The 25505-nt window shown below is 41.2% G+C and overlaps 1 protein-coding gene and 1 non-coding gene across 2 annotated transcripts in view; both read left to right on the plus strand.

The window, feature by feature from the left end:
* Nucleotides 1–25505, plus strand: part of Fam184b (family with sequence similarity 184 member B) — a 109630-nt gene that overhangs the window by 7685 nt on the left and 76440 nt on the right.
* On the plus strand, nt 3431–3541 carry LOC124995218 (U6 spliceosomal RNA). Its single transcript, XR_007110685.1, has one exon. It is a non-coding gene; the product is annotated as a U6 spliceosomal RNA (small nuclear RNA).

A 25505-nucleotide genomic window follows, 5' to 3' on the forward strand; every position in this document is an offset into this window, starting at 1 on the left:
TAGATACACATTCCTTACAAAGTCGTGGAGGTCATAGTCACCACTTCATGCACAGTAGACACAACAAGAGCATGGGGACTGGGTCTCTCCTTGTCCTAGAACTCAAACATGGTCTGTGAAAACAGATTAGCAGAGATAGTGATATTGGGTGTAGGGTACGGTAGGAGGTGGGCGGTATAGGGAAGGGGGAGATAACAGAGAATAGCGCCTGCATATAAATCAGAGATATTAAGGGAAAGAAAATTATAACTTCTACTTAATTTTTGTTTGTATGTTTGTACCTAGAATTGAACTCAGGGACATTTAACCACTGAGTCACTTCCCAAGGCCTTTATGTTTTTTATTTTGAGATAGGATGTCACTAAGTTTCTTACTTATCTTTTAATGTTATGTAAATTTGATTCTTTCTTAAGAGAGCTACTTTTTACTCATATATTTATATTTATAAATTCATATTTATGAATATTAATTTAAAAAGAATAAGAATGCAGGCATCTGGAGAGTGATGAACTGTTTGGGTTAAACTTGGTGTGTTCTTCCTGATCCTCGTATGGCTGGTGTCCACTAAGATGCATTGTCTTCAGAGGGGCCCGCCTGCCAATCCAAAGGGAACAACTTTCCTCAGTGGGAGTGGGGGTTGAACTTTCTTCCTTGGTTATTGGTTCTGAGGCTTTCTAAGATGGAAGGGCAGAGATGTGCAGGTCATAACCAGTGCCGAGTAGATCTTAAGCTTGACAGATATTCAATTCCCTTATGTCTTAAGCTGGAGGGACTGCAGAGGGTAAGGACTTCTTTCTACCCAGTGGTCACACCAGTAATCTGAAGCAAAGCCAGCCCTTGCCTGGAATGGGAAGGCCAGGGCAGTGTCTTAGGTGGTAGGAAGGTCTGTTGCCACAGATATCCTCAACAACAGGCTACCACTGGAACCCTGGGTTTTCAAGATTTAAAGGTGTGGAAGTTTTATTACACCCACTGACTTCTTTGCTTCTCTGAAAATATCCTCCTACTTGCAGGAGCATGTTTGGGGACAGATGTGTAAGCATTTCTGTGCCAGTCTACTTTAGCACTCTAGATGTGAAATCTGCAGATCTGTTTTAACAAGCCCTCTCCATTGGAATCTTAATTTTAAGAATATAATGCATTGAGTAAGGGAAGCTATCTCTCATGAATCTTTGTTTCATACCATGAAACAGTATGAAGTGTTCCTCAAGTTGAGTGTCCTTGAACCCTACTGATGACTTTTGCATAATCATTCTTATCTGTTCATGAACCCAACCCCAACCCCAGCCTTCCTCCAGTCTTCTCTCCACACAGCCAGAATGATCTCAAACCTTCATACCTGGGTGGTAGGAATATAAAATGGTGCAGCCACTTTGGAAAATAGTCTTAATAGTTCCTCTAATGGTTAAACAAGGAGTTATATGATGCTGCCACTCTTTGGCACGCACCCTAGAGAAATGAAAACTTATGTCCACACAAACATTTGTACAGGAATGTTCATAAAAACATTGTTCATAATAACTGGAAAATGGAAAGAAACTAAATGTCTATCAACTGAGAAATGGAAAAATAAGATGTGCAAAATACAGTGAGGGGGTACCATCTAAGGGATGTAGGGTTTCTTTGAAGGGATGGTGAGTTCTAAGGTTGATTGTAGTGATAGTTGCATCTCTCTGATATACCAAGAGCCACTGTATTGTACACTTTATAGGTGAGTTGTCTGATATACTAATTATATCTCAATAAAGTTGTCAGTTTTTTCTTGTTTTAATTTTGAGTCCTATCTCCTGTTTCAATCTAGTTCTGAAAGAAGTTTGGTGACTTCATACCATCAACACATAATGAGTCAGTTCACCTCCATTCTCCATTTCTGCCTCCATCCTAGTCCAAGCCACCTTCACCTGTGGCCCCCAGCTCTTGCCATGGCTTCCTAACTGGCCTTGTGGTTCACTCTTGATCCCTCACGTGTGGCAAGAATTATCTATTAACTGCAAACCAGAGCATCATTTTTCTATTTAGAACTCACCAATGGCTTCCGTTGGGATTAAGTTCCAGTTCCCTTGGAATAAAATATGTTCACCTATAATAAATTCTTTATCATGGTCACTTGAGGTGGCTCTAATCTACCTCTCAGTGTCTTCCCCTCCAGCACAACCACCTTCTTTCAAGTCTTCAAATGTAAGGTCACCTACCCCTAATGCATCTGTATTTTTCCCATTTTGATGTCTTTCAAATGGAGAGTGAGAATATAAAACACAAGTAAAACGATATGAGTTCAGAATCATTCTAAACCATTAAAACTGGTTCCCCTGTCTTCATTTCTCTGTCACACCTAATTTGATACCAGTTTTTTTTTTCTTTAGCTACTTACCTTTATTGGGTCCAAAACATTCAACCCAGTTTTCATAAGAACAGCAACTTTCTTTCCACCTGTATATATGATTGATGTACTATGGTGTTTGGTTACATAATTACAATGACAACTACAACTAACCTAAACAGGTGAGAGTGTAAGTAGAGAAAAGATGATGGTTGAATGGGTACTTGTGAAAGATTTTCTTCTTTCTTATACAAAAGTTTAAATTACAACATTGCCATGATAATAAGCAAGAACTTTATAAACCTTGAACAATATGAAGGATCAAGGATGCTGCCTTGAGATAGTCCCTCATTGTCAGCCATTTTGGTTGATTCCAGTTGGTCATTATAATAATCAATATTGCGGTGGTTCCTCTTTTGCCTCTGTTCCTACACATGTGCTAGATTTTTTCCTGGAGATAATCCTAAAGATTCCTGTGAGCAAAACCCACCTTTGTTACTGGTAAATTCCTATGAAAGAATATGAAGAAGATTGGAAGAGAAAGCAACTGAGAAAAAGAATTATTTAGTGGTTAGTTAAAAAGCAATCAAATAGACAAGACGTGCTGAGGTCCTGACTTGCTAACTGCAAAGCTTGCCTTTGTAGAAGGCATTTATTACAGCTGTCTTCTCCCACAGTCCAAACACTGGAATAGTACCAGAGGGAGCAGCTTTCATAGTTACAGAAACAATGGCATAACACATTCAAACTACATTGATTTAATCACAGCCCAAACTGTTTGTTCACATTCTGCTTAATGGACCTGTTTGAAGTTCTTAGCCTCTATGGAAAGAGAATGTTCCTGGAAAATGTCCCCAGGTAGCTCAAGATATCAGAGAAAGGAATGCTTCTCTCATAGCTCAGGGGTCCAGTAGAACCAAACATACCAGCAATTCTCTCAGGCACAAGACACTGCCCCTGGTTTCCTAAGAAAGCCTTTTTCTTAGCTGTGGAAACTTCAGGAAGAAGAAAGACCCACTTGTGAACGTTTGATATGAACATTAGGAATGATGCTGCTCTCAGACTCCTGAGGCACAGTAAGTATTAAGCAGGTGTTCTTAAAAGGTTACGGCCCTTGTTTGCTTTGGCAGTGCATGTACTAAAATTGGAACAATACAGAGAAGATTAGCAAGGCTTCTGAGCAAGAGTGATTCGCAAATTTCTGAAGCACTTCATACTTTTCTGGGAGTGTTTGCTGTGCTGAGAGCTGTTCTCTCAGCCTGTGGGATGGACTATAAAGTCTCTGAGTCAGAGAAAGGCACTGGGGCTTTCTCCTACAACCTTGTCCCATGGTACCTGACTGAAGGCTGAGCCAGTGACCTAGTTTTTCCTCACTGTGACAAAATACCTGAGAAAAATGATTTAAAAAGAGGAAACATTTATTTTGAGTCATAGTTTCAGAGGTTTCAATCTGTGACCAATTACACATATTGCTTTCAGCCTCTGGTAAGGCAGAACATTGTCATGGGAGAATGTGGTGGAGCAAAGCTGCCAAGAATCAGAGAATAGGGGCAACAATGGGGGCAGGGTACCAATGGCCTACTTCCTCCAACTAGGCTCCACCTCCTAAAGTTTCTACCACCTCTCAGTAGCTCATTTAGTTATAAATTCAGTATGAACTCTCATAATCCACTTGTGAGGTCAAAGACATTATGCTCTAACCACCTGTCGGAGGTCCCACCTCTAAACACTGCTACACTGGGTACCAAGCCTCCCACACATGAACTTTTGGGGGACATGTAAGGTACAAATCATAACAAGAGACATGAGAAGCTTGCCTGCCTCTGTGGAATCAATGCAGGCCCTGGGGTCAAATAATTTTGAATTCAAATCCATTCTTCTCTTATCCTCTATGTCACTATGGACCAGATACCAAATCCTGCAATCCTTGAAGTTCATGCTCATTCAGCAGTGTTTATTGAGCATCTGCTATGTGCATGTCTTTGTGCTATAAACCAATTAGATATAGTGAATCTCTGTTCCATGATGAAATAAGAGTATTTCAGCCTTGAGGCCAATGGACCAACTTAGTGAAACAGAAGATGGGACAGTATGTGACACATAGTAGCACTCAATTAACATCTATTTTGTTCTCCTTTCCTTTCTTCTTCACCACAGTCTCTGGATTATCAGCTCTTCAAATACCAAAGGAGGGTCTGAGAAGCCCATGTTGACTTGAATTGGAAATGCTAAACTCAGCTTGGCATGTGCTCTATTTTGCTCTCTTTTATGCCTCCTTCTCTCCCCCTCAGATTCTGATTGCTTTCTGGGGGCATTCTTTACTTTCAGAGCCTATGTTCTACTTTTTCATTTTGATTCTCTGTGATGCATCCTGAGCAATCATCCTGGATGATTTTCCAGTTCACTATGTCTAGTCTGCTGTGTGATCCACACACTGTGGGTCCCTGGTGCTCTTGGATGTCTCCATATGAGTTTGGAAGTACCATTTGTCCTTTCCTTACTTTGACAATAGAAAAATCTAATAGGAGTCAGTCTCAAGTCAAATTCAAAATGAGTGAAATACCCATCTGTCTAGGTACTTTAGAAAAGTCCTCTGGTGATTGTTGAGAAGAAAGGCCAGTGATCTTTGGGGGAGCAAGGAACCTACTGATGTACATGATGGGGGACTGGACTAAACTATTAAATGTATTTAATCAGCCTTTCTGAATAGATATGCCTGTTGCAACCATTTCTTACACAGACACATAGAAGGTGGTGTAACTCAACACATGTGTGAGTCTGACCCAGGTACAGGGTTTGGGGGAATGAGGACTTTGGAACCATGGTTTAAGAGGAGGACCTCAGCAGAATGATTCAACTTTCCTGAGCCTGTTTCTTCATCTGCAAAATGAAAACAAGAACACCCAGCTCCTAGTGTGACCTCGATTGATCTGACCTGTCTGGCTTTCCATTCACTCCTGATCCTTCCCTGGAATCCCAGGCTCAGGCCTTCTTGTACCTCCATTCCTTTAAGCTCATTCCTGCTAGGTGAGCAGTATTCACAGACTTATTCCAGTGAGTCACTCCCCAGCCACGCAGACCCACAATAATGAAAATCATGTTGGACGTGGATTACAACCCATACAATACCTGGGTGTCTTTGGTAACCAGAAAATTTGATGAGGTGATGGCTGCATATCTGATGCTCCAGCACCAGACAACATGGGGAGGCAAGCTGCACCTTCTGAACCAAGCCTGTGCGTCCAAAGGTTGCGACTTGCCCATCTCCCACAAGTCCTTCCACTTTCATTCCCCAAAAAAAGAGGAGTGCCAGTGAGCCTGTCCTTTGCGCCTTCTCCTTGGCTTCTGTGCGTCAGCTGCCTGATGAGGACAAGCATTCAGGAAAAAGAGAGGTAAGAGAGCCAGCTTGCTGCCCTCCCCCTCTGCAGTCTGTAGGTGAGAGCCCCTCCCCCCAGCATGTCCCTGCACCAACCCCAGTCCCTGGACAAGCAGCAGTGGGAGAGCAGAAAGTCCTTGCAGGGTACATCATCAGAAGAAAACTTTATCTCCACCATGGTGGAACAACAGCCCATACCCAGGACAACAGCAAGGGCTGGAAGGGGGCTACCAAGAGAATTGCCACCTGTAATTCACCAATATGCTGCTGCACGCCATGTCGCTGCCTGCCAACCCCAGAGACAAGCCCTGGAGTCAGAAATAAAGTGCCTCCCAAGTCTACAGGGGAGACAGACAAAGCCAGTGGACAACCAGAGGACCAAAGCCCTGTGAGACTTGGGGCAAGAGTTAAATTGCTCAAGTCAGTACAGGGATTTCCCGGGAGCAGTTCTCCATCTTTCTCCACCTTTTGTGTTCTTTCTCTTAAACAGGCATTACCAAGTACAGGGTTGAAGGCTGTTTGCCTGCTGTTTACACAAGTGTCTTGATCTAGTTGTGCACTCTGCTGATGATGGTATTGTGATTAGGAAGGCAGAAACATTTATAGGTGATGGCAGGGAAGAAACATGTAGTTAGGTGTTGGGGAAAGAGGAGTTTGGGGAGTAATCTATTCACATTTTGAAGACTTAGTTTGTGTAGTTCATGGTTTTGGTAGGGACAAACCAGAACTAAGGAAGTGAAAAAGAACCTTTTTCTGGTTTTTCTTCATTTTCCTGCTAGGGCAGTCTGCCCTTGAAAAAGCATGCCCCTCAGACATCTGCTCTTCCTTGCACTTGCAAACTCATTAATGGCATTTTCCCAGAGACCCAGAAATAGCAAATTCCATTAAAAGGCTTATCATTAAATACAATGCAGCTCTTTATGTGGGAGAAGGATAGCCTCTGAATAAGAGTCCATTAGGGCTGTGGGCTGGAAAAAACGGGTCAGCTTTCTTTTAAGGGAGAAATTAATACAGCAGGCAAGAACCAGCAGCACTGCCAACGTTCATCTCGCAAAGCTTTCCCTCTTTTTGCTGCCAAAGTGCATTCATCCAGACTTGCTATTCCTGTCCTCGGCCCCCTGGAGCAAGGCCCATTTGTCCTGAGGAAGACTATCAAATTATCTGGCGACAGCCTAAATAAATATGAGAGGGAAGATTAGAACTGAGTGTTCTGTGTGTGTGTGTGTGTGTGTGTGTGTGTGTGCGCGCATGTGCATTTGCTCATGTATACTGAATGTAATCTAAACCAAGTCACAAAAAGCAAAGCTAATCAGTAACTCATATGCTGACCTGTCTTTCTTTTGGTGAGTTCTAATATCACTTTCATGAGATGTGCATGACTCATTGCCAAATCCAGGAAGTGCTGTCCCCAGGAAGAGCCAATATAGAGAAACTTGTTTTTGATGTAGGAGGTTAGTGTTCACAAGGTCTGTCCAATGTCCAGTCTCCTCACTGACTTAGGCAAGCTGAAGCACAGTACTTGGAGGGACCTTGGTAGCCAAGGTTGACAGGCAGGGGAAAAACTAGCACTGAACAAAATGGGAACTGGGAAATAAATTGAGAGTAGCCATGGACAGTGTCCAAAAAGCATAAATAATAGAGGACTGAGTAGGGCACATGCCTATCCTGGGAGAGCTGTCCAGCTGTGCAGGGTAGGGCAGAGAGGGTTTCCCCCATATGGAACTGTTCTGAAGCCAGGGGAGTTGGCAGTTGGAGGTATGTGTTCTGTCCAAATTCAGCAGCATCCCCTACCGGCAAAACCAATGCCACAGGAGGGAGTGGGCAGACTGCCAGATTCTTAGCAAACAACGGAAAATGTAAGGAGCCTGTGAAATGTTCATGAAGATGACTTATCGGCAATTTGATGAGTAGTTGTGCTAGTTTGGATGTTTGGATGTCTAGCAAATATTTGTTTGCTCCTGTCATCCTCTTTAACCCTATGGGCAGAGATTGCTTCCACACCCCATTGATGATGGGCTTCTCTTTGAGACTTTCTTTGGTCTATGGAATGTTAAAGGAAGTGAACACAAGAAGAGGCCTTAAATGAGCTGGTGCAGTTTGGTGATTGCATGAGAAGTGTATGCAGAGTGGCCACTGTCCTATATCCAGGCCCTAACAGAGCAGACCAGCATCCAGCTTCTAGACTGATCCAGACCTAAATGACCTGACACTTGAAGCCCAGAGCAGATCCATTCAACTGAGTTCAGTTAGGATTACTCAGATCAGCCACTGTTAACCTCCGTAAGAATAAATGCTTCTAACCAGGTAACTGAGTTGGGATGGAGGTTTAGTTTCCATGTGGCATTCTTGTGGGCAGTCTACTACTGCAGTAGATCTGGAACCCAGAAAAGATGTCTAGATGAGAGATTGTTCTAAGAATCATCACTCATGGGGAGAGTTTATTTATTCATTACTCAGCAAATATTTAGTACAAACTTAACTCTGTGCTGAGTACCTTCATTTATTAATATGGAGGATACTGTTCAAGATCCTTATAGAAACAGGTCTCTTGGCAGGTTTCCTAGAGAGAATTTTCAGAGTGAGATGAGAAGGCCATCAAAACGGAACCTCAGGGATTGCCAGCCCATGAAGGAAACTTCAGAGATGTTAAGAGGAGACTCAAGGAAGTGCCTCAGAAACCAGGGCAGAGAGTCATCTGTCTTTACTGAGAGAAGAGTGTTTATCAGGGACAGGTGGTGTGGAGAGGTGAAGTGGATTGAAGTCTGAATTAGTCATTGTTGGTCTGGGTGCCACAACAGTGGTGGACCAGGGATGGGAGCCTGGTGCAGAGAGCTTGGTGCAGATGTGTATGAGTCTGCACAGGCTGCCATGAGAGAAAACCACAGACAACATGGCTTAAACAACCCTGTGTTATTTCTCACCCTTCTGGAGGCTGGAAGTCCCAGGTCAGGGTGTGGTAGGGCTGAGGAGGGTCTCTTCCTGCCTTTAAGACTTCCTACTGTGTCTTCACGTAGTCTTTTCTTCTGTGCACACGTGGAGAGAGAAAGAACTCTGGGGTCTCTTCCTCTTCTTATAAAGGATACCAATCCTTTTCAGTTTAAGCCCCACCCTTATGGCTTTACGGAACTTGAATTACCTCCTTAGGTAACTTAGGGGGAATTTATAAACCTTTTCTATCTCCTTATTGCTGTTCCTGGGGTCCTCCTTGGGAAGAGGGGCTCCTCGGCTGCATCTGCTTACTATTCCTAGAGTGAGCAGCCTAGAAGGGGAAGACACCTCTCCCTTCTGGCTTCCAGCTCTCCCAGTGAGAGTCCTAAGGGCCCTATCAGGCTTTCAGTTTCCTTAGAGTCTCTTCTCTGGGGGAATAAGATGCTTATTTCTGAGGTTTCTGAGCACCTAGGCCAGATAACACATGAGGGCCACCATCCTGAGCCAGTGCTAACAGTGAACCAGGGCCCAGCTGAGGTATTACCTTAGGCCCAGGGCAAAACTTCTCAATCTGGCCACTAATAACATTTGGGATCAAAGAATTCCTGATTGTAGGGACTTCCCTGTGCAGTGTAGGATATTTAGCAGTATCCCTGGCCTCAACCTACTAATACCAATGGCCCTCTTCAAGTTGTAGCAACCAAAAATGTCTCCAGATTAAATGCTAGATCTCTCCTGGTCAGGGAGAGGGGGCTTCCCTCTCAATAGTCACCTGTTGAGAACTGCTGACTTAGGGTGAGGTCCTTGATCATTCAGAGCTGAAGCAGTCTTTGGCATTGACTTTGAAGAGTCTTCAATTTACTATGGCCAGACTCAACAGGAAATTCCAGAGTCCTCTGGAGAAAGGACATTTGTTCCAGGAAGCCCAATTGGCTCTTATGCAAATATGCTACAATGTAGTGACCCTTTCTGGTAAGTCAGATTTTCTGAGAAGACTCTAAGGATTAGACTCCTATTTTTCCAAGGGTCTTTTACAATTCAAGTGCTCTGAAAATTAACAGGACATTTCACATGTAACAAGCAACACCAAACAATGCTACATGCATAGCCTGTGTAATAATAATGAATAATAAATTATTTGACGAGAGAGAGAAAAAAGAAAGACAGAGAATGAGAATGGGAATGGGGGCCACCAAAGGCACTTGGTGTCAGAGGCCTGGATTTGAGCATTGGATTGATCTTGAACCTTCATTTCTCTAGAACTTCAGTTTTTCATCTACAGTATTGATTAATTTATTAATTTAGAAATGGAAGTATTAATCTCCACATCTTCCATGGGTTGTTTCTAGGCTCAGGTGAGAATTTATACATGAATTATTAACAAAGTGAGCATTTCATGAAATGCTGAGTTGTTTAGGGAACTCTGTATGATGTAGAGAAAGAACCCAGCTGTGCAGTAATACCTGAGTCTCATCAGTGTCTGCCACAGCCTTTTTGGAGCCTTCAAAAGTTGCCTAACAGATTATTTAGATCCTCACTTTTCAGATATTAGAACCAATGTCTGCCCTGGCATGTAGAGATGGTAACTAAATATTGTGGTGAATGGTTGTAAATTGCTGCTGGGAATGGCTGAAGATTCTCTTAAATGATCTTTGAGAACCCGAGCACAGTATATCCAAGTGTAAACTGCTTGGTGAGCTGTGATGCTTTGCATGTAAACCTCCACCAGTGTTGCAGGAAAGTCTTCTGCTCCAGACTCCTAGGAAGGTGGTCTTTGAATCCTGGAAGCTGTAGCTCTGATCTTTAGGTGGGGTAAATCCCATCCTGGAGACTGGAAGCTCGTTGTCAGGTACCTCTCATGCATCAGGCTACTGAAGACTGGGAGGTTTGAATACTATATGACTGCTATAGTGTAGATTTTCTTTTTTCTCCTTATTGAAAAATTTTAAGTTTTTATTTCTTTACTTTTCTCACTCTCTTTTCCTTTTGTTTACCTGTTCCTTCAGAGTCTCTTTCTCCCTTTTCGCATGCTAACAACCAACTTCTTTTCATTACACTCTCACTCTTTCTATTATCTAGAACTTCTATGTATTCTTTTCTTATCCCATTAACAGCTACATCCTACACCCCTCCACATCCTCTTTGTCCTTCATTAGAAACTACAGACCTTATTGCAAATCTATATGTTATACTGAAGATAATAATTGAACTCATTCTGTTTATTATGACAATATTGTTAATGTCCTCATAGGGTCTATTTGGTCTAGGGCTGCATACTGTCTGAACTGGGCACTGCTAATATTGATCCCCCCCTTAAAGAAAAGGTTTTGGAAACCTATAGGGTCACTATAAACCTATAGGGGGGAAACCGCAATACCCCAGATCTGCACTGCTAGAGGGGAAGATACATGAACAACATGCAAAAATAAGGGAAGAAAATGATCCAAACAAACCTAGATTCTATATTAATAGAATCCAGTGACAGTATGGCAGGAGAAATGTCAGAAAAGGACTTCAGATTATACATGATTAAGATGATTCGTGAAGCAAAGGATGAGTTAAGAGAGCACATGCAGACAATGAATGATAATACCAATAAGCTGACAGAGCAACTGCAGGAAGCAAAAGATCATTTCAACAAAGAGATAGAGATTCTCGAAAAAACAAACAAACAAACAACAAAAAAAAAAAACAAATGGAAATCCTTGAAATGAAGGAAACAATAAACCAAATAAAAACTCAATGGAAAGCATCATCAACAGATTAGACCACTTGGAAGACAGAACCTCAGACAATGAAGACAAAATATTTAATCTTGAAAATAAAGTTGCCCAAAAAGAGAAGATGGTAAGAAATCATGAACAAAATCTCCAAGAACTATGGGATACCATGAAAAGTCCAAATTTAAGAATTATCAGGATTGAGGAAGGTACAGAGATACAAACCAAAGGAATGAACAACCTATTCAATGAAATAATAGCAGAAAATTTCCCAAGCCTAAAGAATGAAATGGAAAATCAAATACAAGAGGCTTACAGAACACCAAATGCACAAAATCACAATAGATCCACACCAAGGCACGTTATAATGAAAATGCCTAACATTCAAAATAAAGATAGGAAGGTGGTCTTTAAGAGCATAGTATATGGACAGTGTCCACCATAGGACAGCATTAGCAGAAGGACAGTACATTGAAACAATGAACTAATCAGTAAAGCAAAACAAGAAGGTGGCACTAGAAGGGACTGAAGAGAACAGAAGCCAAAAGACCAATGCTCTGCAACTAGGTAAACCACCTGAGCAGAGACAGAAAATTAAGTCAAATAGTCAGATGCCATGATCCATGTGCCAGTGTTTCTTAACTGTGGAGTCCTGTGGAAAGAAATATGTTGTTGTGATCCCTGAGCAGTGTGCAGCTGTCACTCAGGCCTCCCTCCTGCTAAGTGCCATTTAACAGCCTCCAAGAATCTTATTTATCACCCCTTTCACTTCTCTGTGGGAGCACCGTCACTTATGCAATAAAAATGACAACGCAGCCTCCTGCAGATGCTTCAGTGGGCACTAGAGGTCAAACCATCTCTTCCTCTTGCCTTGGAAAAAATTGCAGCTGTCACATTTCTAAAACAGATACAAAAGCCAGGGCCAGAGAAAGCCAGCCATCTAAATTATCTCCCCAGCACAGATAGCTCCTTGGCTATTGCTCCAGGAAGGCAGGCAGATTGGTTGTGTGGCTGGTTTGCCCCAGGACTCACAAGCCCATATTGAAAGCAACTGTGGGCTGTTTGAACTTGCTGCCAAGGCTGAATAAATGATCACTGATGGCTAAAGTGACACCAATATCTCTCATGAAGCATTGCTACTTCTAAAAATATACAGCTACATTCCTTTTAAGGTGGCCTATTTTAGAAACAAATATATAATTAAGTTAGTGCTAACAAAAGGGAACAAGGTTTAGTCCTTTGTGTTTCTTGGGCTGGAAATAACACAGAAATAGTTCAGTCATTCTGACAGTTTACAGAATGGAGACTAGAGAGGCTCAGAGATTTCCCTGAGGTCACCCAGCAGGTTAATAGAGAAGGTTTAGTGGGAGTGGGGAGATGTCGGTAGTTTTGGTTTGGGCTTGCTGAGTTTAGGAGTCCTATGAGACATCCAAGTTTAAAAATCAAGGAGGCAGTGGGATATTTTTCATAGTCCTTCAAGTGAAAGGTCAGTTTGAGTTATAAATTTAGAAGTGGACACTATTGATTATCTAACACACACTTATTTCAAACCTGATTACAGAGTGTGCTGCAGAGACTGAAAAGAAAATTATATTTCCCAGAATTCCTTGCAGCTAAATTTCCTGGTGTGATTTTGGTATACAAATCATGTGCTCTCAAACAATATATTTGTTGTTGTTTATACAACATTTTGCTATGACGTTTAAAATATATATAACATAGAGAGAACTGTTGCTGAGCCTCCAAAATCACAAACGCATGTGAATCCTGCTTCATTTAGACCAGTATCTACTCCCTCATCCAATTATTTTATAGCACTCTCAAAAGTATTTTCATCCATAAGTATTTCTGTGTATATCTCTGAAAGATAAGCATTCTTTTTAAAGCACATCTACAATATCATTGGCACAGTGAAAAAAATAATAGAACCCTAACATCATAAAATATCTGGTCAGTGTTTGTATTTAACCCACGTTTTCTTCTAGTACTTGCATCTTTTCTTGATCTTGTCTCAAAATGTTTTTGCAGAGTTTTTTTCAAATCAGAATTTAAATAAGAATTTATATGTTCCAATTGGTTGATAGATCAGTATTTAGTGTATTTTAGGTGTCTCTAATCTATAGTTTTATATACATACATACTTACCTTTTTTCTATGGCTTATTTAAGAAACTGGGTTGTTTGTCCTATAGAGTTTCCAGAAGTTTGGATTTTGCTAGTTGTACCCTTAAATGCTCTTTAATACATTGTTTTGTCACATTATTTCCTGTAAGTTGGTAGTTATAGCTAGGAAACTGGTTAGATTTGAGTTCAGATTTTCAGCAAGAGAACTTCATAGGAACTGTTGTGAACATCCATCAGGAGGAACATATTATCTGATTTTGTGTGTGTGTGTGTATGTGTGTGTGTGTGTGGTTAGTAGTTGTTTTAGTCAGTTTTTTTGTCCCTGTAACCTAAAGATCTGAAAACAATATATAGAAGAAAAACCTTATTTTAGCTCACAGTTTCAGAGGTTCAGTCCATGTTGGTCAACTCCATAGCTCTGCATTCAAGATGAGACAGAACATCATGGCAGAAGGGTATGGTAGAAGAAAGGAGCTCAGGACATGGCAACCAGGAAGCAGAGAGAGGGTTCCTCTCACCAGGGACAAAATGTAAACTCCAAAAGCATACTCTGAGTGACCTACTTCCTCTAGCCACACACTACCTGCCTATAATTACCACCCAGTTAATCCATCAGTGGATTAATCCACTGATTAGGTTTAAGCTCTCATAATCTAATCATTTCACCTCTGAACGTTCCTGCATTGTCTCACATGTGAGCTTTTGAAAAACCAGTAACTGCAAATAGACATCACTGGGTATAATGCATTGTGGGGGTAATGGAGGCCTGTGTGGAGTGCAGTGGAGCATAAAGGAGGGGGATCAATTTGGTGGGTAGAGGGATGACAAAATGTCAGGACAGGGGTCAAACAGATTTGAGAGGGAACTCCATGAAAAACCCAGCTACTGAAGTTGAAAGGCCATTACAGCATTGCAGACTAAAGCTTGTGCAAGCAAGCTAAAACACCACAGATAAATTAGAAATAACTGCTACTTTCAAGGGCAAAGGCAAAGAGCTGAAGTTAAGAGAGGAAGGTTGGTGTCGATCACACTGCATTTCAGTTGAGAAATATGTTCACTGCCTGAGTCTTTGGTGTTCTTTAAATTTTAACAAGTACAGAGCTATCTTGGATTCAGTGCAGGCCAAAGTTTTTTTTTGGTGATAATATTAGATGTATGAGTGCAGTCATATATCATTCTGGGAATTCATTTGCAGTTCTCATTTACATATCTGACTTGTGGAGGGTATCTTTCTGTCCTGTTTTTTAAAATAGCATATGCAAGGTCTGTATGGCAGACTGGTGCAATGCCCTGATACACCTTCTGTGGTCCTACTTTGGGATGCACCTGTATTCTCAATCCTAGAAACAGGGCTTACACTTAAAAAGGCAAGGTAGCCTGTTGAGATCTTTAGCGGTTCCTTCCCACTTTAAGAACCCAACTCTCTGTGATAACAGAAAAACTCAGAACATTGTTATTACTCATTTGTTCATCTATCTAATAACCCATGGCTCTTTAATCCATCCATCCTACCCACTCACCCAAACATCCATCCTTTTCATTACCTCCTGTGCCCATCCAACCTTCTTACCTATCACTCCTCTATCTTTCCTCTTACCCAACTACGCATCTTCTTATTTCCATACTCACGCATTATCCCATTAAACCCAGTTCCAAAACCCTGTTTTTTTCCCCTCGTACTATCAAATTGTCTTCAAGGTATGACAGCACTAGCCCCATCAGTCCTACCTGTTATAACTCCTCTGAGATACGAGTACAATAAAAGCTTCCAACCTCAGTCCTCCCCATTGAAAATACAGCCAGTCATTGTATACCAGCAGCCATTGTTACTGTCCATAATGGGCTTGGAATCCATGTTGCCAGGAGCTCCTGTCCCCCAAGCTGCAGATGCTATTCCACCACACTTCCACTTGTCTGAACTTGCTTGATTCTTTAGGACCAGTTCTAGGCTAACCTCCTTCTTCAACTGGCTGGACCTCCCTGGAGCCACATCTCTGCTCAGAGATGGTCCGACCTGTTGCTCAGCCTTGAATGTTGCTACCAGCCAGACAACCTACAGAAACAAAGAATTATTCCATTCCAGTTGTCAACAGTGATGAGGGTGAAACACTGCATTAAACTATAAGAACATGAAGCATGATGAATCAAAAGAATACATCTTGTATGAATGTCTGTAAAACGATTTAGTCTATTTTTTGCATATATATGACACTGACTTTTTTTAATGTCTTACTAGTGTCCCTAGAATCAAGGTTTGTAAGATTAAAACAGAATCATAAGCATTCAATCAATATTTTTTCCAACAGGTATGATTAAAGAATAAGATACACAATGATGGTGAGGGTTTGGGAAAGCAAATACTATTTTAAGCTGTTGGTGAGATGAAACAGTATTACTATTTTCAAAAGCAGTTTGGCAATATGTGTGATGACTCTTAAAGATGTTTATACCCATACCCCCTCAATTTCTACTTTGGAGAATCTGTTCTAAGAGAAAAATCTAAACTATAAATAAAGGTTTAATGCAGATCTTTTTTCTAAATATCATTATTTATAAGACAACATTGAAAATGTTTCCAACAATAGGTATAAATAGCAATAAAATATTATTGAGGTATATTATGTAATTTTATATCAGTATTAAGTGTGATGTTTATGAAGGAAAGACACTTATAGTAATTACAATGGTAAATGCAAAATTGGAGAAATATAATAGAAGACAAACCATGATCATAGATATGAAATAAATACCTTAAAGTATATGTGTACAAAAGCAACCTGGCAGGAGACACACCAGAATGTTGGTATGACTATTCCTTCATTCTAGTGGGATTAGAGGTGGGTTGTTTTATTCTACTTTTGATTTCTTGAAGGCAATGCACCCATGCTTACCTTTTAAGACAATGAAACTAAATTTTTAAGGTTATACAATGATGTTAAGTTTATTATGTTCAAGGCAAGAAATGAGAACATATAGCTCATACTAACAATTCAACTTTATATCCATTTCCATTCACAGTTCTTTCTTTTCTGATCTATTCTGGTGTCCTTTTTCTTTATCCTATGAATTCCTGAACTAGAGTCCACAGACATTAAGATATTAGAGATGTACTTCAGAAGGTCCTTAACCACCTAAAGTTTAAAAAAAATAAGAATATTTTAATTGAGAACAATTTTTATTGTAATTCTCTTGATTTATTTTTATCTAGATCATATATTACTTTTATAGTGAAAAATAGAATGATCCTAAAAAATTATACAGAAAAACTGAAGGAACAAAGTCATATGTCAAATCCAAGGACAACTGTGGATCAACTCTGAGAACTGAAAGTGGACAAAGGATTCTGAACCCTTCTGAGGATGCCCCAACTGATACCTGGATCTTTTGGGCCAGGTTAACTTTGAGAGGCAGACAATTTAGGTGGTTCTAATTAGGTAGGCAGTTGCCAAAGGCCAGTTAGTTATTTGTACCCTCCTGGGTCTGTGAGAGTTACAATAAAGCACACCCCAAAGGAGCAAGAGTGGACATCTCACAATGTCACAGAGAGGTTCCTACTTAGTGGCATTTTAAATACTGGCACATATTGTGCTGGGGGAGAGAAAAACAGATAGCATTTGTACTTCTAACTCACTCTCAACTTCTTGTTTACCTTATGTTTTACTTCGTTAAAAAAAAAAGAAAAAAAAAAATTGCTCCCTAAACTCCTGAAGTGACATTCCCTGCCCACATTACAGATCTCTAAAATAAAGAACTGTAGATGAGTAGAGGTCCACATGGCCTCCCATAGGCTTCTCTTCCATGGCTGACCAACTCCAGACTCCTCAGCTTCACAGATGTTGTCTAAACATGGAGAATATCTTCACCACATCGCTGCCTGTGGAACAAATCTCTTCTCATTTTTTATGACCTGCTGTAATGTTACCAGCTACAAGAAATCACCTTGGCACATCCTGCCCTCTACCCTGCATAATCAATGACCCATGGCTTCCTACAACCCATTATAGATAACCAGAAAATGACTTTTATAAAAATTAAGGAAAATTTCAATTGTGAGTCAACATTTCACAGAGTTTATTCTATGTACTACCTGTATCAGAGACACAGGGGTGTTTCAAAAAAGTCGAAGTCTCAGGAGCCACCCTCCTCTTCAGAAAAATCCTCAGATGGTTGGATTCAGGATGTGTCTTTTCCAAAGAGTTCTGAAGAGAAAATTCTGTATGCTGAATTATAAGAACCATTGACTGCGGCTCACATCAGGTATAGAGACTCCAGTCATGAAGGAACTGTTTATTGCCATTTGGAACTATGTGCAGAATTACTTACTTTACCTAAGAAGATATCACCAACACTGAGGTTCTTTACATTGACAAAAGCCAAGTCTAACAAAGGATCATAGGACCCAAAGGGCTTTGGATCAGAGATCTAAATATACTTTCCTATTTTTTCTCTTTGATAGACTGTGGATAATCTTCTAGAATCTTAAAAACAGTTGGAATTTTTGAGGAAGAAGGGACCCCAGAAATTCAGTCCAATAACCTCAATGCTACAGATGAGATTTTAAAAAAGGATTCCACTTGTGTCAGTTTCAGTCATCCCAAAATTGGAAACCCAGATGAATTTAGATGTGCAAGAGGTTTATGGGGAGAAATGTTTCTAAAACATAATATTGGCGGGAATAGAAGGAGGCAGAAAGTTCCGCTGACAGTGATTCAGTCCTCTCACACCTGCGAGAGCAGAGGGAAGGAGGGGATTCCATAGGTGTGATGTTTGGGTCTGAAATGACGTACAGAGCAGCTCATGGCTGGGCGACACAACAGTGTTCAGAGTTGAGACTTTAAAGGATGATCTGATCATGAGGACTCCAACCTCATCAAAGGGCTAATCCACCAGGCAGATTAACAATCTGAATGAACTGCCCGGTGGTAACAGTGACGTTGGAACATGACTGGAGTAAGTTAGTCACTGGGGGTGTGTCCTTGGGGACTATATCTGTCCTGGTCTTTTTCTCTCTCTCTGTCTCTGTCTCTAGCTATCTCTGCTTCCTGGCTACCATGGTTGAACAATTTTCCTCCCTCATGCCCTCTGCCATGATGTTGTGCCTCACCTCAGGTACAAAAAAGTGGAACCAGTTGACCCAGTACTGAGACCTCGGAATCCATGAGCCCAAATAAATCTTTCCTCCTCTAACTCATTCTTGTTTGGTATTTGGTCGCAGAGATGCAAAGCTAACTAATACAAGAGGACAATCCTCAGACTGCCATATACCCCTGAGGCAGTCTTGTCTAGGCCAATGAGGAGTTCCTGAGCAAAGATTGAAGATTAGAGGAGACACGATGGGCAGAAATAGCCCAGCCCTGCTGCTCCAACAGGCTAGAAGCAGCTTAGGGGGCGTCATTACCTTGGTGTGAATATCTCAGTGGATCAAAAGGTGTGAAAGATAGAAGCTGTCAACTAACCATACTCCCTACGTCAGGTTTTCTTAAGGGGAACTCTGAGCAGCATATCTCCTCCCCTTTCCAAGAGACTCACAAAGGGCCCTCCATCTTAGTGCTGTACTTCCAGTCTTGCCATCTCAGTCATGACTTAAGCTGGGCTAACTAGACTCTTTGGATTAAAATTCAAATATTAGAAGAAAGAAATTTTCTTCTTTAACAGCAAAACTATAATAGTAAGTTAGGGTAGTGGGTTGCTGTCTTTCTTGTTACATGAGAGGAGCAACACTTCAGAATGAAGAGAAGTAGAATCCAGCAGCACTGAGAGGTGAGGTTGTGGGGGAGAAAGTGTGTGTGTGTGTGTGTGTGTGTGTGTGTGTGTGTGTGTGTGATGGGCACACGGACTCCTAGTCCTAGTCCCTAAGACCCTGCCTGGCACCTCCAGCTCTTCCTTCAGCACTGGGAGCTTCCTCAGACACATGGGTTAGTGGATTCCCTTTTACTTGGTGTAGTAGGCAGATTTCTCAGATGATCCAAATTCCTAGCCCCTGTATCACACACCTTCTCCCAGTTATTGCATCAAACACTAATTCAGGTATTGCAGTAAGGGATTTTGCACTTGTAATCAAGGTCCCACATAAAATGACTCTAAGAGAGGGAGATTATTGAGGTGAATCTGACTTAATCACATGAACCCATAAAACTGAATCTAGGGATTAAAGATAAATCAGATTTGAGGTGAGAACAGCTCAGTGAGGGAGATGGAGAGGCTATAGACTTAAGAATGCAGAGATCCTCTAGGAGCTGAGAGAAGTCCCCTAATGGCAGTTTCACAACCAGAGAACTTAATTTCTTGGAAACAGGTTTTTCCCCAGGGTCTTCAGACTTGAGCTCAGTCAGAACAACTACTTGGTTTAATGCAGTCCTTGAGATTCTAAGCAAAGAAGTCAACTGTGCCATACCTAGACTTCTGATATACAGGACATATTTTAAGTGACTAAGTTTGTGGCAATGTGTTTATTAGCAATAGAAAGTGAGTTTGTTTATTTTACACTTGAAGAAGTCCCGACTAACCAGTGGGGAGAACATAGCCTCACTTTTACTCCCCCATCAAGATTCTAGAAACTACTGTTCTTTGCTGTTTTACTTGGATATGAGTCTGCTTACAGTAGTATCTGTAATTGACTATCTAGTGTGATTAAAGAATCAAAAAATTGCATTTGAATGGGGCCCGAGGGAACCAGAACTGTTCTTGGTTCTAAGGTAAGCTGGGACACTGAAGGAATGCAGAGGAGAATGGGAGGAAATGGCTGGCAGGAGACGGTGTCTGGGGATCCAAAAGAGAAAGGTCTCCTGACTCGTCTTCCAGCTTCACCTATTTCAGCGCAGCAGACAGAGTGGTGTTTCTATAATGTGAGTCAGATCCTGTCACCCTGCTCAAACCTCTCCAGGCCTTCTTGTGTCACAAGGGATGAAATGAAGTTCTTCATTGACCTAAAGGACCTTTGCCACCTGGAACATCCCCCTGTCTTCTCATTGCCCCCTCTTCCCCATCCACACTGACCTCCTTGTGAAGCCATCAACCCCACATGTTGCCTATGCCTTTGGACTTGATCTTTAAAAAATGATTCCAGTAAGGACACTTAACGGGCTGGGGTTGTGGCTCAGTGGTAGCGTGCTTGCCTCGCATGTGTGAGGCACTGGATTCGATTCTCAGCACCACATATAAATAAACAAATAAAGGTCCATCAACAACTAATAAAAATACTTAAAAAAAGAACACTTAACAAGGATATTCACACTTAGCAAAAGTTTAAATGTACCCCACTTATTGCTGATTGTAGGTACAATATTATGCCACCATTCTCTAGAACTTACTCATCTTGCTTGACTAAAACTTTGTACCCAAAATTAAAAAAAACAAACAAACAAAAAAAAAAACTTTGTACCCATTGAGCAACTCCTCATTTCCCCCTTGTCCCAGCTCCCTGGTAACCACCATACCACTCTTTGATTCTATCAATGTGTCAATTCTTTATGCAAGTCAAGTCATGCCTTATTTGTCTTCTGTGACTGGCTTATTCCATGTAGCAAAATGTCCTCCAGATTCATCCATATTGTCTAGGGCTTGGCTCTTGAATTCTGGCCAGGAGTGATCATCCTTTAAAAACCTCACTACTCACTTTTTCATCTTTGCCAGATCTTTGCTCAAATGTTACTTTTTCAAAGAAGCCTCCCTTGACCACCCTGTGTAAAGTCCTAACTCCATGCCCTGAAATAGTCCTTCCTTACTTATATTCTTTTCTTTAGCACAAGTCACTATCTAACAAATTGTTTATTTTACTTATTTAACATGTAGTTATTTTCTGACTCCCCCACTAGAATGTTAGCTTTGTGCACACAAGGACTTCAGTTTGTTTTAAGCCTGCCGTGCCCCAATACCAAGAGCCGTGCTTGGTGCATAGCAGACACTCCATAAATGTTTGCTAAATGACTGATCAAAAGGGAGACGTGTGCATAGGGAGAGATATTCCATTATCTTCCAAGGGTAACATTTCTTCTTACGAAGAATTTGGTGGTGAGTATATTCTTTAAGAAAAAATAGTGAGTTAGCTGGTTATTCCCACTGGCTAGAAGAATCCAGGACAGGAACAATAAGGTTTCACAACTTGCTTTTCATGTGGAGCTGACGGTGAAGACTGCTGTGATAGAAAAAGAAATACATGGTATAAAACACGAACCCCCTGTGTGGCTTTATGATACGAAGCACCAGGGGCCTGGAGGTTGGCTCTTGATGACAGTTATCTTTTATAAATATTAAATAAGTATAATCTCAAAACCACTCACTCATCTCTCCCCGCCTGCTTCCAACTAGGCAGCTGCCACTCTTGTCTGTCTTTTGTGACCTGAACAATGAAACCAACCTGACAGTAGCACTCTTTCCAAAGCAAGATTATGTGCTTTATTTCAAGAATGGAAGAGTGTAAGAACAGCCCAACTGGGTCTTAAAAGCTACAGTGAGGACTGGGATTGTAGCTCAGTGGTAAAGTGCTCACCTAGCACACATGGGGTACTTGGTTCCATCTTCAGCACCACGTAAAAATAAATAAATAAAATAAAGGTATTGTGTTCATCTACAACTAAAAATATTTTTTCAGACAATCGACAGTGAAACATTCCTAACTCTCCCAAAAATATTCTCAGAACTAGAAATATCTACTTAGGTTTATATATGTATGCATAATATTCATTTTATATTGTCCCTGTGGTGTGAATGAACCATTTGATATACACCCATTTATTTGATTCAGCAGGTTTTTGTTTTTGTTTTTTGTTTTAGTTTTTTATGAGCTTGTTTTGTGCCAGACACCAGGCAGGGTGCAGGAGAAACAAAAGTGAGAAAGACAAAGGGACTTAGGTTTAGATTTGGCTACACCTAGTGGAACCCCCACCCCCAGTAACAGCAGCTGTAACCCGTACAAAGTTTTTATCTCCTTTATATAAAAGCCCAGAGGTGAGCAAAGCTTGGTGTAAAGTAAACCTGGTGTTGGGAGCCAGGCTCCTTTTATCTTCTTGCTTTGTCGTACTGCCCTGCCCTAGAACACTTCTCCCAGAGGTCTGCTGCCTGGCTACCCTTACATCTCCCTGGAACCTAGAATAACGGATACCTGTGGAGATATCCTGCTGGTTTCCTAAGTGCTGGTCTTCTACCTTGGATAGAGGAGGGAGTTGAGGACGCAGACTCTGATGCCCACCGTGGGAAGCTGTACTGCAGACTCCTCTGCCTGGAGGGTGAACTCCACCCATGGTCATTAGGGGAAGGAAGGCTGGGCCAGGCACCAACACAGGGATGAAGCACCCAAAATCAAATCCAGTATGAATATTTGAACCTCGTTCGGTACAGGAGACTCAAGTCACTTGACTTAAATCAGAGGGTGGATCCTCGCAGGCACAGGGCCATATGTTGCTGGGGAAGAACTCAGATTTCAGAGCCAGACAAATTTGGGTTCATGGCCAAGTTCTTTCACTAGCTGTGTGACATGTAACAAATTATTTGTCCTCTTTGTTTTCTCAGTTTATTCCTCTGTAAGGGAGGATAATACTGCTATTATTTATTAATATTACTATTACTAGCATTACTCAGTGAGATGATATTAAGTACCTACATTTAAAATAGGAACTGTTCCTAGCAAAAGGTAAATATTACAAGCATTAATGATGATGTTGATGATGATGATGATGACGATGATGTGGTGGTGGTGGTGGGGGGGGTGGAACAAGATCTGGCTACTAGCTGCTGGGAGGCACACATCTAACTCTCCTGCTCACATCTCCAGTGGTCAGCCTGGGTGTCATTCTTCCTACTAATAACAGACTTTTCCATGTGATAGAGAACAGGTCATAGGTCACTGAATTTGCATATCTCTAACCCTCAGACCAATAAGGAAAAGAGAGATTCTCTCTCACCTGAGGGAATAACTCCCAGGAGGGGCTTTGCCTGGCCAGTGCCAGTCACTATGGTCAGAGGGTTGGCTTCTATCATCAGCCCAGCCTGGGACACTTATTCACACCTGTCACTTATTCACACCAGGGACAAGGGTCAGCTGGATCCTGAGAGTTATTATGTTTTCTGGGAAAATAAATAAAATAGTTGTCATTTCATATACAGCTGTTATGTCCTTTTGCATAACTATGTGGCTAATTGTTTTTATCAATTTTTTGCTAAATTAAAAATTCCTGGAGGCAGGGACCATGACTTCTGTGTCTTCACATCCCTGAGCATCTAACATGGTACTTGATAAAGGAAGGACTTCTATAAATGGAGACTACTGAACTGGAACTGACTGGTTTATGAATGAGAGTCAGATCAGAAAATAACAGATTCTATAGATAAAGCCCCAGGAGATAAATTGAGGTTCCCTGGGAGTTTTATTTTATTCTTCTCATGAGGAATTTCAAGGCCAGTAGAAAGAACACTGAAAACCAAGAGATAAAGGTGTAGTCATGGCACTTCTATGCAAGTTGTATGATTCTAGAAATCAGTGAATTCTTGAAGCCAAAATTGCTTTATTTATGGAATAAGAATGATTGTGGTGATGACTTCTTCCCAGGCTTAAAATTCTATAAACATATTTATCTTTTTTTATATTTTCCAGCTACTTTTGAACCTCCATTCAATATCTTAGCAATGTTATAATCAAGGTTTTCATTTGTTTAAAGGTAACTGTGTTTACTGGATACAACTTAGACATTTCATGATTTCTTTTTCAGTTTAATCTGAGGACTCTATTTAGAAGGGAAAAAAAAGAACACTAGACTAAAAATTAGAAAACAGACTATAGATTCAGTTCTCCCCTGATAAGATGAGGGATATTGGCTTCAACTCTCTGAGCCTCAGATTCCTTGTTTGTACACAACACAGCTAGTGTAGGTTTGGTAAAAACTGAGATTTAACTAACGTTGTAAGGTACAGGCACAGAGGAAACAAACTACCTCCCCTTTTTCTTTTGGTAATTAGGCCATCTTTAGCTTTTGCTGGACACAAGGCAGCCCAGTCAGGGATGGCATTTCCCAGCCTCTCTCTGGCTGAGTGTAGCCACAGGATTAAGTGAAGGCCAGAGGGAGGTGAGCAGAGGTGATGTATGCACCTTCCTGTTCATCCCCAACCTAGGCACAAGCTGCCCACCCGAGCTGCCTCTTCTTCCCCTTCTCACCAGACAGGAAGGGTGACAACCACAGCAGTGGCCTTGGACCTTGATAACAGAAGGTGCATGTTGAGAATTGACAAAGGTGGAGGATGGCAGAACTGAGTGGTCACTAAACTGGTCCACCCAGTTCTGACCACCACACCCTTGGGACTATTAAGAGAATGAATTTCTATGTTGTTTAACCCTGTATATTTGGGGGGGGTCTTCTTATAGTAGCTTAGCCTGTACCCTATCAATCACTTTTACTCAAGATCCTACCAACTACAGAATTCAGATTCACTTAAGAGACACTCCTACTTTCTTTCAGTGTTTTATGTAGTGGTGAAGAACACAGGCTCTGAAACCTTAACAGAATAGAATAATGGTCTGGTTGCTTTCTAGTCATATAACTTCAAGCACTTTACTCACTTCTCTGTGTCTTGGTTTGCCTGTCTATAAAACTGGAGTAATGATGAGATTTACCCACTGGGGTGGTTAAAAGGATCTAATGGAAGAAGGTGTATAAAAATGTTACCACAGGGCCTTGAAAACCCTCAGGTGGTGTTAGTTGTTAATACAATTTTTAACACTATTATCAGAATCATCATTGCTATGTCACCACCATTATCATGTACTGATGTAAAACTGGGTTGCTGAGCAACCCAGGGTTGGGGAACCCAATATGACTGGTCACCTATCCTTCATCCAGCACTCTGGAATTCTCTGAGCATCTGTTAGACTTAGTGCATGTATGGTCCATGTTCTAAAGAGGCCTGCTGCCTTTTCGTTCATTCTGGTTGTGATGTTGTCTGCAGTGTGACTGAACATAGCATGAGCTGTGTCGTGGTCTTGCACATTCAGCATTCTCTTAGGAGCCAGAACATCTGAAGTGAGGTAGGGAGCAACAAGGAGAAATGGA

Source organism: Sciurus carolinensis, chromosome 10 (genome assembly GCF_902686445.1).
Source record: "Sciurus carolinensis chromosome 10, mSciCar1.2, whole genome shotgun sequence".
Lineage (NCBI taxonomy): Eukaryota > Metazoa > Chordata > Mammalia > Rodentia > Sciuridae > Sciurus > Sciurus carolinensis.